This window comes from Episyrphus balteatus, chromosome 1 (assembly GCF_945859705.1).
Source record: "Episyrphus balteatus chromosome 1, idEpiBalt1.1, whole genome shotgun sequence".
Lineage (NCBI taxonomy): Eukaryota > Metazoa > Arthropoda > Insecta > Diptera > Syrphidae > Episyrphus > Episyrphus balteatus.
The window spans coordinates 154,995,632-155,015,142 of record NC_079134.1 but is presented as its reverse complement, the minus strand read 5'-3'; the positions used below and the strand labels follow the sequence as shown (position 1 = coordinate 155,015,142).

The window sequence follows — 19,511 nt, the reverse complement described above, 5'->3', positions numbered from 1 at the left end:
TGTTTTTGCATTAAAATAAAATAATTTTATTGCCTTAATGCCCTTACAGCACGTTATTAACAAATTAAGTCATTTTTTTTTAATTTGCTCCTCCCCGCTAAACGAGACGAAATAAACCCTCCCCTTCCGTACGATAATTTTCTTGTCTCGATCTAATCCACACGCTCTAGATTTTTGGCACATTCCTCGATTCCTCCTGAATCACCTTGTATAATATACATATGTATCTACCTTTTACATATTTACTTCTTAAACAAATTAAGAAGTGGCTCTAAGGCTCCTAAAACTTTTTCTTGTGATTTTTCTCAAAGCAACCAATTCTTATCCTCAGACCATTTAAAATGATAATAAGTTTTTCTTATATAAAGTACCTACTTACTTCTTAAAAAAAATAATTTTACAATGTCCTGAATAAAATATAGGATACATTTGCTTTGGGAGCAAATACATGCGACCCATTCGCGTATTTTATTTATAACGAAAAAATATGCAGACCCTTTCCGTAAGGAGGTTAGTTCCTCACTAAAAAAAAAACAAACTAAAGAAACAAAATGTTCACATTTCGGTAGATTCCGCAAGGTGGGGGTTTTCTTTAAATTTAAATAAATAAAAATAACCAGCCAATAGAAATTACTTTTCAAATACATATTTAAAAATGTTCGGACCTACAAAAAAAAAATTCAAATTTCTTATTGGTGATTGCTTCGATAAATAAATAACAAAAATGAAACCCCCCACCAAATTGAAACAACTGAAACTGAAATACAAATTTGTTTATTTTTTTTAAATAATTTTTAGTATGTCTCTGACCTCTTTAGCAAAGGGTGGTGCTGCGTCTTTTTTTCTTAAGGTACTGTAATATGTCAAGTTATTAGATTGGTAGAATTACTTTTGACTTAAAATCTTGCTTGATAGTTTAAAAACATACATGAGAAGTTTTAAAAATTTTTTTAAACAAAAAAGGTGGGTTGTCAGAGCGGTAGCGGGTTGCGTTGCGACCCGTGGAATACCTTTAGCTCCACATAAGGCTTGGTGGTATCACCTTCAATTTGCCGTTGTCCTTTAACATCTCGAACTTATTGCGCTAAGAAATCATGTTATGATGTTATAAAACGTTTTTTGTAGGTACCTACATAATTTCATAGTAGGCACCTAGAAGATACACTCGGGCGAATGCGTGCTTTTATTGTTAGACCGAGAGTCCATTCAATCACAGCAATATTGCAATTAGCTTCATTTATATACCAATAATTATTTTACCGGCATGTAGAATATTTTACGGGAAAAAAGAATTCTACATATTTTTTTGTTAAAAAAAAACCCATACAACGTCTCATAAAGCAAAGTTTCAAGTTTGAAGTACATCTACTGATGCGGGGTACTTACATTTAAAAAATGTAAACTCACATAAAACTCCTTCAAAAATTTCAACCCCACAGATGCACGGACAGTACCTACCTAAATCTCGAAAAAAAATTTCCACATAATATCAGAACCTACAAGGTCCACAAAAGCCCAAATGTACATTATTTTGTACCAGTTTAGTTGCCTCAAAGGGAAGCATATCCCTCCAGTTTTATTTCTTTTCTTCTCTAAAATTATTCCCACAAACATGAGTTGTCAAACCCATGTACACATACATCTGACCTGAGACCTCTTTTTCGTATTCATACATATTCTCTGAAACCTCATCAAAAAAATTTCAACCATTCCCATCTTCTCCTTGGTTTATTTATTAATGTTTGACCAATCTGATTACACATCGTCGGTCCAAAGGAAAAACTCACTAACTACATAGGATTTCAGTAGCACTTAGTGAGTTTTTCCTTTGAACCGACGACATCTTGTGTTTCATTATTGTCATTATTTCACAACGTTCCTCTTACTGTTGCCAGATCAAAAACAACACAAAAAAAAAGTTCGTATTATTTGAATTCGTAACATCGTTACACGTATCATAGTCGTGCGTATCATAGTTTTGCGTTTCATCGTTACTAATTCAATTTATTTAATTACCTATCTACTGTATAAATTTCATTCATCTATCTATTAAAACAAAAAAGTTATGATCAATTAATTTTTCGTGTCGCTTTTTCGTTTCATCTTGTTTCAAATCAATACGATACTAAACTTAAAAAAAAAACAGTCTATGACGATTATTTTCAAAAAAAAAAAATTTATTTCAAAAGTTGGATCATATTTGCCACAGTAGATGTAATTTGCTTAAAATCAAAATCGACAGAGGTATTTTTCAGGAATTTAAAACCCATTCCATTTTAGTCTTATGAAAAATACAATTCCCTAGAGGGGAATCATCAAAACCTCTTTACAACAAAGTTTGAAATAAATCACTGCATTGGAAAAACAGGCATAAAGTAATAAATCCATTTGAAATTAAAAAAATATATTAATTGAAAATAACAACAAACATGAAAAAAAAACATTGTAAAAAATATTTTTATTAAAAAGCATGTATTGCTTTAAGACTTATGTATCTCAAGTTTAACCCAAAAATTAGATCTTTTCAAGCGTAAATAATTGTGGAATCAGCAAGCGCAGTAAAGCTCAGATAATAAAACAAAAACTGAGTTCAACATTTTTGAAACAATTTACGCAAAATTGCCAGAATAATGGAGAATAAAACATGGCCTTCATTCGTACTTTTCAAAATTATCGTTGCGCACACTATTATTGTTTGCATCCAAAAATTTATCAGAAGAAACAAAGCTTAATAAATATTGAACTGCCTTGAAACGATCTTAAAAGTGTTTGAGTTTTTCTTATTACACAAAATGTTACGTATACACCGCAGTGAACTTCTTTATTAAAAAGCTATTTTTCATTGGAAAAATGGTTAATTTATTCATCATAGTTGTAAATGCTGAAAAAATCCAGTTTTCCTTGTTCAACCAATTCGAACTAAAGTAGAACTTAAATTTCAATTTATTATTTCTATCAATAAAAAGTGTAAATACTCCAAAATCTATCTTTACCTAGGTACACCATTATATAAATTCTTTAAAAAACCCACTTTAAAAATAAAGAAACTTTTTCACGATTTTTTTATCCAAATCATGTAAATGTACGAAGGTCTCGTTTAAGAGGATATCCCATCCTTACCTTTAGATTGTCCTAGATTCACTCGTTTAAACCTCTTTATTCTGTTTCACTATATATATAATTCTTCATCACAAAAAAAGAAAACAGAAAATAAAAAAAAACTAAACTAAGCTACATGCTTCAGCCTTCAAACACACAATAAACAAAGGATAATAGCAACAAGGATAGTATAAGTTTTGTAGAAAGAGGCCACCCATCCGATTGCATAAACCCGTAAAGAATCAAACAAAGGAAAAACCTTACCATAACCCGTGAAGTGTTTTGTTGTAACCTGTGTAACACTTGAAAAATAAAAAAAAGAATCATCCCTAAACATGAACATAAAGTACATTCTACCACTTTACCAATACTAACCTTAAAAATGTATACAAAAGGAGAGCAAAACAATAAATGCATTTCTGAAAAAACTTCTTATAGGTATTTTGAGTTATTTTGTATTACTTTTTCTTTGGGGAGTTATTATTATTAGCACTTGTAAGGTTTTTGTATTCCCGCATAACGTCATTTTTAAGGTTTCACTGGATCCTTATAACTGTTGCTTATACATTGTAATATATATTCAGGAATTTAATAAAGCACTTCTGTTGGAATATTCAATGCCACTTTGTATTGTAGGTGATGATTTTCAGTGATGCTGATCCTTTTTTTTTTTCTATTTTTTGGAAAGATTTTGAAAGAACTATCAAATAAATAAGATTTCACAAAAACCAACAACTTTACACAAATAGTACTTTCGACAGCACTGTTTTATTGCATTTCTCTATTTGAATTCTCTAACTGAAATTCATACGATTGGATAAACGAAAAAAGAAACGTGCTCATGGCATCAGAGCGTTACTAAACTGTATGGTTCGCAATTTAAATTAATTGCCACACGCCAATTGCGTCAGTCTCAGAATGTAGGTATAAGGATATCATAATCTTTTGTTGTGAAATACCCTTTTGCAAGTTAACAAGAATTTTGAAATTCAATTTTTATTATTGTTACACCTTGAAAGAAAATTTTGCACTTAAATATGCGGATGGCTAGAATAATGTTTACCACCTTTTGTTAAGTAGAAACTATTTTTGAAAGTCAGGTTTTCTTATAGAATGATTTAATATTACAGAGTTTGGGTCAGAAGTGTTAGCTGGCACATGTGTTATGAAAATACTTAAACAAAACTTAACAACAATACTATTTTCTTAGAAATAAAACATATTTTAGAAATTCTATTACATGAAAAGAATATTAAATATTATGGAGTATGGAGAACGAAAAGCTAATAATTCCAAAAGTTACCACAAGGTTAAATATTTACTTTTTATATTTATTTGGCAAATAGAATTTTCTATTGGATTTCGTGAAATGGAAAAAACTTTTATATCTGCGTAGGTTGCACACACTTGATGCTTTTTCGATTCATACCTAATGCCAAATGAATTTTTACTGCAAAAAAAACTCAAGTGAAAATTTTTAAATGCAAGAATCTTCATTTTGCTTTAAAGAAAGTATATAAACTAATTGTGATCGTGTCATAAGTTATTCTAGATCAAATATCGAAGATATCAGTTTTTCTCTAATAAATTTTAAAATCTAAAAATAATTTTTTTTTTTTTTAATTTCAGAAATTTCGAAGATACTAGGTTCGTCAGAGTTCAACCGATTTGAACTTTTGTTTCATCTGTTTCAAATCCAATGAGGTCTATTTCATGAAAATCGATTGAAAACAAGAGCAAGAAAAAAAAAATTTAAACTTCTTCAAACCAGACTGAAATTCGAACGAAGACATTAGTTTCGTTCAACTCACTAATGGGTGGTAAAAAAATTCGTTATTTGTTGATTGAGTTGATTCTTTGAAATTTTAAACCCATTTAAAAAAAAGGACCTTGTAAGATTTGGGAGTGAGGCAATAAATGCAATTTTCTCATAAATTGACTTCAAACACAAAATACAAATATTTGAACACAACGGCAACACCTACATATAATATAATATACATTTTTAAAAAGCTAGAAGGTTATTTATATTTTTAAAATTAAAATAAAGTAAATTGAAGAAAGGATTTTTGAAAAAATGGAAATTAAACTCAGATTTTTGAAAAAAAAAAAATTATTGAAAAAATTTTAACACGTCTTTTTTAAAACTTTTTCGTAATATAAAATGCTTTTATTTTTCAAATTTTTTGGCCACATTTATTATGATTTCAAATTATAAGAGGAGATGTCAATATGTATTACAGTTTATGAAAAAAATTAAAAAGTATATCACTTTCGAAGAACTCTTTTTAATAGAAGTTTTGAAAAAAAATTTAACATATTTTTGAAGTGAAAACTTCTTTAGTATCGTAGTGAATTGAAACAAGATGAAACGAAAAAGCGACACAAAAAATCAATTGATCATAACTTTTTTGAAATTTATACAGTAGATAGGTAATTTAATAAATTGTGCAAAATTTCAATTAATTTCATATTCAAAATTCTGAGATAACGGTGAAAAGATGTTCTTTTTCTAAACACGTTATATCTTTTGATCTAGAGCACATAACAAATTTATTTAACTTTAATACGCATGCTGATAATATTACCTTTCATTTGATATATCACACATAACGGTACATGCTCTACAAGTTATATAATCTTTAATTGAAAAACTTGAAAAATACCTCAAAACACCTGTGAAGATCTGTTGCCGATGACCAGCCAGCAATAGAGGAAGTACCGTAATCTTAGTTTGAAATTTCGAAATGGTTGGCTTTAAAAAATTCTTACTTTTTTTGTAGGCATGGTAGAAATATGACTGAAGCGTCATATAAGAGGTGAAATAACAATGATATAAAATTTATTAAAGGTTTTCTTTTAAAAAAATGGATTTAATGGCGTTAGAAGAGAAAAGAGATTGATTGTTTTGCTTTTTTTATGAAAACTAATTGGGTTAAAAAAATTCTAGCTCTTTTTGTAGATGTTGTATAGACATGGTCAATATAAACAATAAGCTTTCAGGTGGTATAAAATTTATTGTAGGTTGCCATATAAAAAAAGTGATGGAATAAAAAAAAGTTATATCTTTTCGATTTTTTTTTAAATGATTTTTAAGGTTTCACTTCAACCACTTGTGAATTGCTCACATGATTTTTTTTTTTTAAGTTCAACTTTTAAAAAATATAAAGTTATTTTTTCTTCATTCAATACCCCTTAATGTTGAGAGTAAAATAGCAAAATTTAAAGTTCTTATTTGCCAAAGCCTTTGAGAAAATCTATTATTTCAATGCAAACATTCAGTTTTTATCAAAAAAATCCAATGAAATTGATGTGGTTTTTATTTTTTTTTTTTCAAAACTGTAATATACAGTGGCGACAAAATAAATAGCACATGTACCCTAAAATTTCTAAAATGAAAGTTTTTCGCACTTTTTTAACTTAAAAGAGCTGTTTTATTAATGAGGAAGTAAGAACACAGACTTAGTCTTATGTTTTGGATCGTTATTCTGTAGAAATGTCCACTTTAAAGGCATTTCCTTCTCAGTAAAAGGTAGAATAGTGTCCCTTAGGATTTCCTTGTACTTAAGGTGGTCCATAATACCCTCTATCCGATGAAATGGCCCCACACCATGCCAAGAAAAACATCCCCAAACAAGAAAACTAGCCCCACAATCCTTAATAGTCTATATTTTATACTGCGGGTCACATTTCAACTGCCCCACGCGGGGAATTTCCGTATGGGGCATTTGGAAATGCCTCTTATGCCCCATAGGGGGCATTTCCAATTGCGCCATACGGAAATTCCCCGCGTGGGGCAGCTGAAATGTGACCCGCAGTATAAAATATAGACTATTAAGGATGGTGGGGCTAGTATTCTTGTTTGGGGATGTTTTTCTTGGCATGGTGTGGGGCCATTTCATCGGATAGAGGGTATTATGGACCACCTTAAGTACAAGGAAATCCTAAGGGACACTATTCTACCTTTTACTGAGAAGGAAATGCCTTTAAAGTGGACATTTCTACAGAATAACGATCCAAAACATAAGACTAAGTCTGTGAAACAATTGCTATCCGTCCAAAAAATCGGTGTTATGGAATTGCCAAGCCAGTCCCCAGATCTGAATCCTATTGAGGACTTGTAGAGTGACGTGGGAAAAGCGATTAACAGGTCTGATACCTCAAATTTGGACAAACTTTGGCAGGAATTTCGACGAGCTTGGTACTCAGTACCTTTTGAACAATTTCGGAGTCTTGTTACGTCTATTAACCTCTGGTTTTATGCTGTGATAAATAATAAGGGTTACCCAACCAAATACTAGTTATTTTCTTTTAACCGTGTTAAAATTTTTGTTAATTTGTTTTTGTTTTTAGGAAGTGTGCTATTTATTTTGTCCTAAAAAACTTGAGCTGTATTAATGATTTTGTTGTTATTTTTTGTTAAAGAATTCAATGTACTTAATTTCTTTTTTAATAAATCAAATATATTTATGTTCTTACTTCCTCATTAATAAAACAGCTCTTTTAAGTTAAAAAAGTGCGAAAAACTTTCATTTTAGAAATTTTAGGGTACATGTGCTATTTATTTTGTCGCCACTGTATATTGCTTTCGGAATTCAACTGATAATATTTATTATTTAATAAAATTTTTTTTCCAAAATTCTGAGTTCAGGACCATTCTTTCAAAAACTCTTGATTAAATTTAGTAGATTTAAATTTTACAGATAGAAATAAGATTCGGTCCAACAAATATTTTTTTTACTTGCGATATAGGTACTATAGGGCAAGTTTAGGATTCGTAAAAAAAATCGAACTCGAGATAACAATTTTACGTGACATTACGATGATGGAGAATGCCAAAAAAGTGGGTCCGGCAATTCTGTCTGTCTGTCTGTCTGTCTGTCTGTCTGTCTGTCTGTCTGTCTGTCTGTCTGTCTGTAAGAACCTCGAGCTACAGCCTAAACTACTGAAGCGATTTTCTTCAAACTTGGTAGTTAACAGTTTTGGGTGATTCCCTAGAGGAGAAATTGAATTTTTTTTTTTAGGACCAAAACTAACGGTACCTGTCATATAACGGAAACAGAAAAGTTGATTTATTTCAAAAACCGCTCTAACGATTTTGATTAAAAATTTTATGCTTACTGTAATTGATAAGAGCCGCCTTTGATAATACAAAAAATATTTTTTGTACCGTTATTAACGGTACCTGCCATAGAACGGTTTTTTGGATTTATGAATTTCTCATAAACGACAAAACAGGTTTCGACCAAATTTTTAATACAGAAACGTTTAAACAATCATTATTTAAAAAAATTTTTAATTTTTCAAAAAACACATTTTTGGATTTTTAAAAAATCTTTCAAAATTTTTTTTTGAAAAATCAATTTTTTGGAAACGGGTTGGTGAAAAATTTTGAAATTTCGTTTTTATGTGTAAATTAATTATTTATTCAAAATTGCATATCAATTTTTTTTTTGACAAATGTTAGGAAATTTTAATATATAAAAAATTAATTTTTTAAAAAACGGCTCTAACGATTTTCGAAATTTTTTTTCTAAAAATTCCTTTTTATACTAGAAATAAAATGGCATACTTAGTTTTTTGTAAAAGAGCATTTAAAACGGTATTTAATTATTTATAAAAATAGATTTTATTTTTTTGCACCACTAACGAAATTCAGTGAAAATATCAAATTTTAATTTTTCCCTTATTTTGTTCAATTGAAAACTTTAACATTAGAGTAACTTTTACCATAAGAGCAAGTACGTGCGACTCCAGTCGTGCAATTTATTATTAAAAAAATTGGGTCTTTTTCGACTCACGTAAAAAAAATATTTAAAGGAAATGTGTGTGTTTGAAATTGTTTTTACTTCAAACCAGTAGTAAAATTTTTGAACTATCTCAAATGGTTTGCGTTTTATATATAACAAATTTACAACAACAAAAAAATACTTAAATTTATTTTGTGTAGCTCCAGAATTATTTATTTATTTATTTTTTCTATCGTACCTCCCGCCCACTTTCGCTTTTCTTAAACTTAAGACGAACTTCAATTTTTCTTAAGAAGGTCAAAAGCATTTAAGAGTTTAAAGTTCCATTTATGGTCTTCAGTGATTAAGCGATTACCTTTACGACTTTACTAAATTCAAGTTGTTTTTAATTTTTTTTTTGAATCTATTGTTAAAAAATTCTGCTGTGCCTCAAGGTTTCATTTTGTCTTCAACTTTAATTTGTATTTGCATTTAAAACTGCTTTGACTTTCATCTGAAACTATTAATTCACTAAATTTAGCTTTTCATGATATTACACAGCAGCACCTGAAATTTAATTAAATCTTCTAAAACCTTCAAAATAGCTTTAATTCTGAAAGGTGATGGGTCAATTTAGGAAACAATTGTTTCAATAGAAGAAAAGTCTTTTGTCTCACATTATTTTATTGCTATTTTTTAAATCAGTCCTCTAGCTAAATAAACTTTTTTCCTCGAAACAATTTTACTTTAATACCTGCTCCAGTCTTTGGGCCATATTCATAGACGCTGTCTCTGTTGCTACTAAGAAAGACTGGAGTTTATCCTATTCAAGTAACATTCGATAAACCACAGTCTAAGATAAACTGGTGTCTAAAAACGGCTATGAATATGCAACTTTGAGTCTAACTTCGGATGAATCATTAAGGGCCAGTTTGTTATCAGTCGATTATCTTTTAAACAAGGATTATTCCATAGAAAAATCCTTGATTAAAAGATAATCAAGTGTGAACAAACCGGTCCTAAGTATAGAAATTTTTAATGGAACTACACGAATGTCGAATGTCTTTACACAACTCTTTTTTTTTTTCTTTCCCAAACCAATGTCCAATTATTTATTTAAGACAACTGCACATTTATTACCCCTTATACAATTTACTTTGCTTTTTTTAAACCCTTTTAAAAGAGACAAGTTAAATTTAGGAAACCATTCCGTTTGTTTTTCTGTATATTTTTTTTTTTTCCTAAATTGCCTTGTTTCAGGGAACTGCATATTGGACAAATATGTCGAATACATTTTTTGTCGTTTTGGAACTTTGCATTTTCATAAATACTAATCATTCCATTTTGTTGGAATTTGATCACAATTGCACTCTGATGTTGCATTCCAATTAGAAAAAAAGCTATTCCTATCAAGTAAATTCCCGAAACTCGAATTATTGAAAAATATAACAGGAAATAAAAAATCGATACCAATTTAGGAACTGAAAAAAGTATTTCAATCTGGGAAATGGTTAATAAACTGCTATTGACTAAAAAATCAAAATTTATCTGAGGGTATATTGGATTGCCACTGAATTGTTATAAGAAAAAAAAACCGTTTTTAAATGACTAAACCAATTTCTAGAAAGAGGAGTTCATAGAAAAAAATGAAAAGTAATTTTGAAATGTAGGAAAAGTAGAATTTTATTTTAACCCGTTTTATCATTGAAATATTGGAATTTCGTTAAATATTGATTTTTTTTTTAAGTAAGTAATCAATTAGGGATTTTTTTATTCCCTTGTTAATATTAATTAAGAAAAAAAAATATATTTCTATGGAAAATTGATCAAAATATTAAAAATATTAAAATTAATTAATTGGATTTAAGATACAATCTTCTTTTTAAATTTTTTCAAGGAAGCGTAGTATAAAAGTTTTACTAAAAAAAAAACTCCTCTTATTAATTTAAATGAGCTCAATTCCCCCAAAGGAACAAGTTTTTCCTCATAAAACTTTCCTTCGTGAAAATTTCAAAAAAAACTTAATTAATTAAAATAAATAAAAGTTTATTTATTCCTTTGACCGGATAACTAAGTGAACGATAAAGTAGATACACCTTTCTTTATGAGCATAAAACGAAAAAACTTCCTACCTCAAAAAACTTAACAAACTTCTCTCTTCTTTTTGTATATCGAATAGGTTTGTTGTATTTTTTGTTTTTTATTTAAATTTTGGATTTACATTAAACACAGAAAAATAAATAAATACAAAAAACTTAAAAGCAAAATGAAATACAAATAAAAGAAGAACTTAAAAGCAAATGAAGAAAAACTGTCTCCTCTGCTTGTATATGAGCTGAGCCTTCTGCTAACGTGAATAAATCAAATAAAATTGAATTGTGAAGTGCGATGGGTATAAAGTGGAATGAGATTCATTTTGACAAGGTGCTTTGAGTTTATGTTTGATAGGTATACCAGAAGATTGACAGAGGGGTAGGTTTTTTTTTTTTTTTTTTTTTGCCTATCAAGTCACGTACGAAGAATCATCACTTTGGTGTGTCTTATAGGAGCCACGGAATGTTTTTATTTTTTATACACGAACAAAATTTCTATAACAACGACCATCAAGTTCAAATCAGAGAAACTTCTAAGGAAATAAATCAATTTGATTATGAAGTCTTTGCATTCTTTCACTCAAAATATATGTCACACCCCTGTCAAATTAAACAATTCTGGAGTTACACAAAAATGAAGAAGAAGAAAAGAATAAGTAGAAAGAGAAGAGCCTTTAGATAAAGATTTATGCAAATTTACGCAATTGAGTTGTTGGAGCAAATAATAAAATTATAATAAAAATAAAGGTGTAACGTGTTTTAGTCCTATTATCATTTCGTCGTTCGTCGTTAAAATAAAGCTGTATTTTAAAGTACTAAATATACTTTGAAAACTACACCGAGAGAAAAATTAATTGACTAGAAAATATATTACCTTGTTATAATAAACATATTTTTCTGACCTCTTTTACTCGCTAAGTAAACATATTTTTCTGACCTCTTTTACTCGCTAAAAAATATAAACAAGCCTGATAGGTACTTTGTCATAGAACCATAAGTTTTTTTTAAATGGTTTAATAACTACACTTACACCTAACCTAAACTCTACTTCTCTAAAAGATTTTTGTGTCCTGAGTCCGAATCCGAAGCCAAAATTTCACTGGCACGTCACGTTTTCGAAATACTTGAATATTTACAGGTCAAAAACGCGTTTTTTTGGGTACATTTGACGTCAAATTACATCACAGTTAAGTTATTTTGTTTTGAAAAACTTCTTATGCAATCTCGAAACGCCATATTAAAACGTCCTTCAGGTACTTATTTTTTTTTTTCAATATTATTTTTTTCTTGAAGATATTGAAAAAAGAAATTTATGATAAATACCTCAAAATCTTGCTTATTTTTTTCCAAAGTAATGAATGGTTTTTTGAACCAAATTCCATTTTGTATCTTCTGATTTGGACTTAAAAAAAAGCAATATATTACGGAAAATATATATATTTTTGACTAAACATCAAAAAGAACTTAATTGAAAATTAGTTTTTTGGGAGTTAATAGCGGAAATAGTAATGAGTGTAGCTCAAAAACTAGACGTGATAGAATAAATCTGTAAACAGTTTTGAATTCAGCACACTAAATTCAATTCAAATCACCTTACAAACTTTTTGCTCCCGACTTTTTTTTTTGTTTTTTGCCGGCTACTGTAATTATAATTTCATAGAACAATGGAAAATACACAATAAAATACAAACACCGAAGTGTTATTTTTTTAAATCTAAAAATGCTTATTATAAATATTTAGCTAAATTTCGATTGATACTTTTTGGAAGACCCAGAATTATAAAAAAAAGATTGAAACGTTTAAAACGGCTCTATATAAATGTCACAACAGAATCAAAAAATACATCAAAAGTAATCGCCACAGTCGCACGAACTTGCTCTTAGAATTCAAATTGCTAATATTTTTAAGGCTTTTTTATATAGGTACGAATTTGGTAAATTCACTCGTAAATAAAATTCGTTCCCCGAGTAAAAATAGAAATTGAATTTTTAAAGAAAAAAATAAAAAAAATCTGGACTGCCACACCACAGCCGCACCATCGCCGTTTGGACCAAATTTTTCATTCAAAATGAAATGGTGCGAACGTGGTGCAGTCGTATTGATGTGGAATTCCATTTTTACTCGGGTCTTCAAAAGGAAACAAACAACATCTTAACTGAAATTAAATTTAATTTCTTTTAATAAGATGCATTTCAGAAAAAAAAAAAAAATTCAAAATCGTTAGCCAATTTAAAAAAAATATATATAAAAACAAATTTTTTGGTTTTATACCAGACCCCCAAGCCCCATAAAAAATATATAAAAATAGATGTTCACCGATTTTCAGACCTACTTGGTAAAATTCTTTTCAAGAAAATAAAAAGCGATGGTTTTTAAAGCTTGCTTGTATATTAAATCTATTTAATATATTTTTGGAAAAAAAAACCATCTGAAAAACTGATTTTATAAAAAAACAAATCATGTTTGCAATTAACACGTGGTTGAAGTGAAACCTTAAAAATCATTTAAAAAAAATCGAAAAAATATAACTGTTTTTTATTTTATCACTTTTTTGTATGACAACCTACAATAAATTAAAAAAAAGCTTATTGTTTCAGCTCAAAATATTTATATCGACCATGTCTATACAACATCTACAAAAAGAGCTAGAATTTTTTTAACCCAATTAGTTTTCATAAAAAAAGCAAAACAATCAATCTCTTTTCTCTTCTAACGCCATTAAATGAATTTTTTAAAAGACAACCTATAATAAATTTTATATCATCTGAAAGCTTATCATTTCACCTTTTATATAACGCTTCAATCATATTTCTACCATGCCTACAAAAAAAGTAAGAGTTTTTAAAGCCAACCATGTCGAAATTTCAAACTGAGATTACGGTACTTCCTCTACTGCTGGCTGGTCATCGGCAACAAATCTTCACAGGTGTTTTGAGGTATTTTTCAAGTTTTTCAATTGTGTGATATATTAAATGAAAGGTAATATTATCAGCATGCATATTAAAGTTAAATAAATTTGTTATGTGCTCTAGATCAAAAGATATAAGGTGTTTAGAAAAAGAACATCTTTTCACCGTTATCTCAGAATTTTGAATATGAAATTAATTGAATTTTTGCACAATCATAATTTATTTAATTACCTATCTACAGTATAAATTTCATTCATCTATCTATTAAAAAGAAGTTATGATCAATTGAATTTTCGTGTCGCTTTTTCGTTTCATCTTGTTTCAAATCACTACGATACTATAGAAGTTTTCACTTCAAAATTTTTTTTAATCCAAATATGTGTGCAAGTGAGTTTTAAATTTTTTTTTTTAATTTGTTTTGAGTATGCTTATAACCCTTTGGTAAAAGAAATAATCATTTTGAATAAATGAATAGTCCACCTGCGGTTCCGCAATTTTCCCACCAGAAGTAATTGTTATTTACATTTACTTAATTTTATTTTCATCAAAAAATCATTTTCTGACATCGACACCAATATTCATATAACGCATAAATGGTTAGAAGACTATATATTTTAACCATTAGTCTGAAATATCAAAGAATTTTAAATTTCATTTGAGTCACTGTGGCGTATGAGTAATTTTTTTGTTCTAAAAAATCTTACCTTTTACTATGATTTCTGAAAATGTTGAATATACATTTTTTTCTCACACAAGCCAAAGTGCGAGCATTCTAAATATTCTCCGTCAATTTTGAATTTCTAATTTTAGAAGCCTGCAATATCGATTGTATTGACAAATCTACCCCAAAGACCTCAATTACCTCTTGACCTAAAAAAAAAAATGAAATAACCAAAAACAAATATTTTAAATGTGCCTAACACATTTACTTTCCATTTTCATGAAAAAGTTTAATGAACCAATTATACACATTTAGTACCTACTACTAAATACCGTACATATATAATTTGGTCCTGTAGAAGTATACGAACTTTTGTTCATATGAACATTAAATTACCACTTCATTTTGTTTTTACTTGTTCTTTTTTTTTACGTCACCATAATTATTTATGCCTCTGTTGTGAAAGAATAAAACAAAGTATTTGAAATCTGTGTCAAATTTTTTTTGGCTTCAAAGTTTGTCATCAAATTATATGTTTGTTTTTGACGTATTTATTTATATTTTTACCTCACTCAACATCGAAATCAGATGTTAATGACGAAATAATTAGTTAAATACTTTGCTTTAATGGGCATTTCGTGTTAATAGTTAATGAGTTTATATGGTTTGGTTTCGTGATGGCTTCAAATCGATATAGCTACGAAAGTATATGGATGGAATGTATAATGGTTCAAGTTGACATAACCATTTGCTGATTAATCAAAACATGAATTCTTTGATCATTCCAATAGGCAATTATAATTATTGGTAGTCTTCTGGATTGGTGTTCAGAATATTTGCTCACCAACTTTAGTTTTCAAAACCTTATGTTTGAAAATCAACTGACCTTTTCGCATTATATTTTTAGTAACAGAAAACATAAACAATTTATTTTACTCTTCATTTGCTCTTTTCAAAAATAATATTAATGCCTTTGCCTTGAATCCTTTAAAACTATCAACTTTCTAAACCCAATGAAGTGTAAACAACCCCCTTTTTCAGGTATTGTATATATGCCAATAAACGTTTAGCAATGCATCAATTTCCAACACACAAAAGATTTTAAACATAAGTTCGCATTAAATTGATTTTGTATAGAGTTAATTGAAAACCAGCATATCCTTCTCATTGAATTAAAGTTTCCTTTTCCTTCTCTTTTATTTTTTTTTGTATCCTCAATAATTTAACCTTAAAAATTTGCCTAAAGGTTACACACGAATGAGCTTTTAAATTCGAAATATTTTGACCCTCGTTCGTTATACATTTTTTTTTTTTATTCGTCGACATTCTTTAGCCATCCGGTTCTTTCTAACTCACTACTCGCACTTTTTTTTTGTGTCTCCTTTTTTTCTGTTTCTATGCCATCCTCCTCATCAGCAGCCTTTCAACGAAAAATGTCCCTTTATAGGATCAAAGGCTTTTAACACTCAATTGAGCATAAAATTCATACCTAACTTTATTAGCAACACCTAAATTGTTCCATTTACCAACTCCATCAGAAGCAGCAGCTTTTCAGAGAGTGAGTGCCAGTTTCTAAACGAAACGAAGGCTGCCAAAGTAAAAGATATGTAAAAGTAAAAAAAAAAAAAATTTTAAATGAACTGAACCTTGTCGAACATTGTTATCGATAAAAAAATGAATTTACATTTTAAAAGCAAAGAAGTTAAAATCTAAAATCCGCCCACACCATTTTTCTTCTTTCTTAAATAGCAAATTAAAAATTTTACACTGTAGAAGGTCTCTTTTTCTCTCACTCACTCTGTCGTTACACTTTGAGTCTCTTTGACTTTGATTCAGTTTGGTGTTTCAATAATCATTACTATCATCCTTGAAAAAGAACTTGAAAGCATCGATGCTTGTCAACCCCCAGCCGAGAGGGCTGGGTAGGTTTTCTTTCTTAACTAATTTACACTGAAACAAAAGCGTGAAGCTTTTAAAATTATATTTTTGTAAAATTGGTAATTTATGAAAGTTTTGTTTTCCATTAAAAATTGTTAAAAAGAGATTTGAAAACCAGTTCTTAATATATTATTTGACTTTTTGAGTAGGAAAGAACGAAACGAAGCTTACTTTTAATATCCAATTAAGACTTTAAGAAAGACCTAATTTTCGAATTAAAAATCAATTCGGCAATTAATTTCCAAATTCATCATATTATAACATGTTTATCTTCAGTAGCTACCTCTTTTAAAATAAGACAAAAAAAAAAGAAGATGAAAAACTTTCGAAAATATTCTTTATCCTTTATTTATGTTTTTTTTGTATGAACTAAAATGAAAATAATATGGTCATTGATCCTATTTATCAATTTTAACTTTTAACGTATTTTACATATTTAAAAAACGCTATTAAAGTAAACAAAAAAAAAACAAATAAACAAGTTTGGGAATCACCGTATTTAATATTGGGTATTTCTATTGTAACGGGTGTGACACAGTTGCTTCATTTTTGGATCCTATTTTGTGTACTATTCACTAAATAAAGTGCACTCCTGCTCAAATGTCAAAATTAACGCACACTTTTTTCTTCTTTAGTTTTATTCCGGTATCTTATTTTAAATGGCTTTGAAATTCTTCGGTGTATTTTTTTGTGTTTGCTTATTGTTTAGCAAGTCGAAAAAATGCTAAACTGCAACAGTATTTATTATCAACCGAAAAAAAAAGATAAACCAAATTTAGCAATTCAAGGTCTGATAACTGATATTAAAATAATTTTTGTTTTTTAAGAAAAAAAAAAATTTTTAAAAATGGAAGCAAGTGACAGTTCTTTTCAATAATTTTATTTTACTTCTTGCACTGTAGTTTGCAATTGATTAAGACTGCTTGGAGGTGGATTTCGGTCGCGAATGCATCTTTTCAATATTTCCTAGACATGTTCTTTTGAATTCAAATCCGGTTTTCTGTGTGGTCAATCCAAAGCCGGCATATTGAAATATTGAAGATATTCTCAAAGGACTCTAGCATGCATTTATCGTGCATCAGACTAAACTGTGGACCAAATCTAAGGGTGATTGGAACCGGATGCTGTTCGAGGACATCAGTCAAGTATCTGTAGGTGTTGTAAAGCAAATTTTACTCAATGAAAATGTATGACTTTTCTCTAAAAGGTTCGCGGTTTAAAAGACTACCTTCAGCACAGCTCTCCCCAAATCTTCCCCACAATTATTTTATTCCATACCTTGAATTTAAGATCACTACTGTCTTATTTGAGAAAATAACCATGATACTGTGGCATAAAGTAATAGTAGAAATTTACTGTAAAATTAATAGGACTTGCTCTAAATTTGAGCAGGAGTGTATTTAATAGCTTCAACACCTAATTTATTTAGTTGTTAATATTTGTTTAAAATAACATTTTTTTAACCTGTCTGTCAATGTCGTAAACTCTTAAAGTTAGGTGTAACGGGTGTGACTTTAGATTAAATTGAGTCAGTCTACTTCGGTGACTTTAAAAGTAGATTTTGTAGATTTTTGAATGAAAAGTCGTGGATATCGTATTCAATGTGAAAGAAGATTGAATGGAGATTTTTTTGAGCAAATAATTTTAATTTTGTATAAAAATGTGTGTCAAACATCAATACAGTTTATTGTAGTGTTGTTAAAATACTGTTTGCTTTGAAAATTGAAATAATTTATTATTAAAAATTTCCTCATTTTGTTATGAAAGTAAAAAATATAAGTATTAAATACCATAATTAAATTTCTTATTTTTTCACTTTCATTTTTTGCCTATTGATGGTCAACCTGCGTAGAATCACCCTAATGTATAAATTTGAACATAAAATAATGGTTTAAAAAAAATATTAATGAAAAATGGTGAAAACTTACCTTATAACGTCCAAATATACTGTAATTTATTTGATTTAAAATATTTATTCTTCACCTTATTTTGACTAAATATAAAAAAACACTCCAACATTTAATCGAAAGTTCTCGTGTCAAAATATAAGCTTTTGTCAAAAAGTCGGTGGGCATTTTGTTCGTTGTTGTAAAAAAAATTTACATCAATATGCTATGGTAAATGTTCTCGAAAAATGCAAAAAATGTTTTTTTTTTATATACAGGGTGTCCCAAAAGTAATGGATCAAACGAAATATGCTGATAGGCCAACTTCAGGGCTCTCAGAATTTAGTAACTTGTTCATCCCAAATCCTTACGGTTTTCAATTTAATGCAGTTTTTGTGAATTATCGAAAAATCTCGACTTTGCAACAGTATTTTGCTTCCTCCGGTCATAATTGATTTTTGTTTTTTACAATTCTTTCACTAAAACATTGGCTAATAAGAATAAATAATTATTTAATCAAAATATTTTTTATTTCATACGCCATTTTGCTGCAAATTATGTAACAGTTCCATGTTTTATAAAAACTCAATTACTTAATTTTTTTTCAGAGCAACACACTGCAAAAAATTTGTATAGTGTGACACAGGTTAATTATTTTAAAAAATTGCCGTGTTATTGCACTTTTCAAAAATGTATAAAAGTTTCCAAACTTGAAGTTAGAACAAAAGATATTACAATTTTAATGCAACAAAACAGGCCTTTTCAGAGAAAAATAACAAAGAAAAATAAACACATTTCCTCGACTGTTGTTTGTTTATTTCTTTTTGAATAAAAGCCTCGATTTTTGTTTGTTATTTTGCTCTGAAAACCCCTGTTTTTTTGCATTAAAATTGTAATATCTTTCGTTCTAATTTGAACTTTGGAAATTTTTATACATTTTTGAAAAGTGCAATAACACGGCAAGTTTTTAAAATAATAAACCAGTATCACACCATACAATTTTTTTTCGGGATGTTCCTCTCAAATAAAAGTAAGAAATTGAGTTTTTATAAAACATGGAACTGTTACATAATTTGCAGCAAAATGGCGTATGAAATAAAAAATATTTTGATTAAATAATTATTTCTTATTATTAGGCAATGTTTTAGTGAAATAAAAAGAAAGGTAGGCCTAAAAACTCCTGGTACAAGCAAAT

The 19,511-nt window shown here is 28.7% G+C and overlaps 1 protein-coding gene across 3 annotated transcripts in view; it reads right to left on the bottom strand.

Moving 5' to 3' along the window:
- The window catches only part of LOC129906805 (uncharacterized protein DDB_G0288805), a 298,594-nt gene that overhangs the window by 211,151 nt on the left and 67,932 nt on the right, over positions 1-19,511 (bottom strand). The window lies entirely within an intron of this gene.